The sequence below is a fragment of the Coregonus lavaretus genome (assembly GCF_964263955.1).
Source record: "Coregonus lavaretus genome assembly, chromosome: 17".
In the NCBI taxonomy this organism is placed as follows: Eukaryota; Metazoa; Chordata; class Actinopteri; order Salmoniformes; family Salmonidae; genus Coregonus; species Coregonus lavaretus.
The window spans coordinates 28,124,993-28,126,744 of NC_140004.1; positions in this window are offsets into that span (position 1 = coordinate 28,124,993).

Here is a 1,752-nt window from a genome sequence, read left to right on the forward strand (position 1 = left end):
GGAGCCGAGGGAGACCGGGCAGTTTCGTTCCACACAAGAAGGGCGGGGCTGTCTCTCTCTCCCTCTCGCTCTCTCTCTTTAGTCAAGGCGCGTCACATCCTTGCACGCGCCAAACTCGCAATAAGGTGGAGCGTTACATTAGCAAAGCATCAATTTACCAGCTAAGCAAACAAACACACAGCGATGTAAATTAAAGTATCAACCCCTGTAGAGAGCGTAATGTTGAAACAGCACCTTCCTCCACCCTGCTCCCATCAGAGCGAGAGAGAGCCGTGGTCAAGGCTGTACAAAGGCGCTTCAGACCCAAAACACCATCAATCAAGTGGTGTGCCTCAGTAACATCCATCCCCCTTATATGCTACATCCATGAGAAGACTGCAACCAAAACAATATTAATACAGATGTCTTTGTCTTGCTATGAATAGAAAAATCATATCAAAATAAAGTTGTAAACCACCAACCATTTTCTTCCGTTCCCAACCTCATTTACAAATAAGACCTATGCTTACATCATTTATTTTGTTACCTAACCAACTTTTCTTCAGCTATCTATTCTGATTATCAAGTTGAATAGATGCTGCTTTGAATAGAAGTGATGTAGCCTGTACAGAAGGCCTACTACAACAGGTGTACAAAAAGGCCTATAAGGGCAGGTGTACAAAAAGGCCGTTCTCCATCTGTAGGGGTTCCCAGGATGAGGATGAAGTGCAGCAGTACATTTCAACTCCACTGATCCTGGGACAGTTTTGCTCCTCAGCTTCAACTGGTGATCCTCAGGACTGTGGCATCAGAAGTTGAGGCACAAATCACAACACTCTCTCCACCCTTTCTCCACTATTTATTGTAAATCCAAAGTTAAAAACAGCCTGATGTATCAGTCAGAGACCTTCATCAGACAGACCCTCAGGACTGGTCCCGGAACAGTGCTAGTAGCGAGTGAAGGCTTTCCATTGAGTAGTCTGGCCTGGTTACAGACCTCTACGTGCTTTTACAAACTCCCCTGACTTGTCATGTCATAGGAGTAGCTAGGCTGCCAGAGGATTTCTGCAGCGTCAGGCAAGACAAAGACCAGTTGGATAGAACAGAAACAGGTATGTTCTGGAGATATACAGTAGATTGTATAGTATCGATTGCATTGTCAGAACTAAAAGAAGCAAGAACATCCTTGAATTGGAGAAAACCTCTCAACACCAAACCTGATCGTGGAAGTTTGTGAATTACCTATGCTCCCCAAGTCAGTAAGTCAGATTGCATTGTCAACTTACTCCATACACTTTACTTGAACTCTTCATCATACCGGCCACATAACATATCAATGACATAACACTTCATGAACAGCCGGGACAGTGTCATAAGCTGAGATGAACCATTGTGACTGTCTGTACCAGTGTTATGTAGGCCTTACGACCAAAGGTTCTTAGTAAAACCCAGAGTTGATAGTATTACCACAGACTTCCAGGTTCCTTCTGGGGTTACTACTAGGAATATTGTGAAATGATCACAACCAGATAATGTGAGTGTAAACTTTATTATCCTTCAGAAAGCATGACTTGTACAGACAGGGTAATGTGTGTACCCAGCTCAGATTTCAGTGTTTTCTACGAAACCCCAATCCAACATTTGTACAATGTCGTGGCACAGCTCCAGATGCATGAGGCCAGATTTACCCATAAACCCTGGCGGTAGTTTTCCAGAACATTCTCATCAGACATGTGCTACTTGAACAAGAAGAAACCAAACCCCAGAATGATG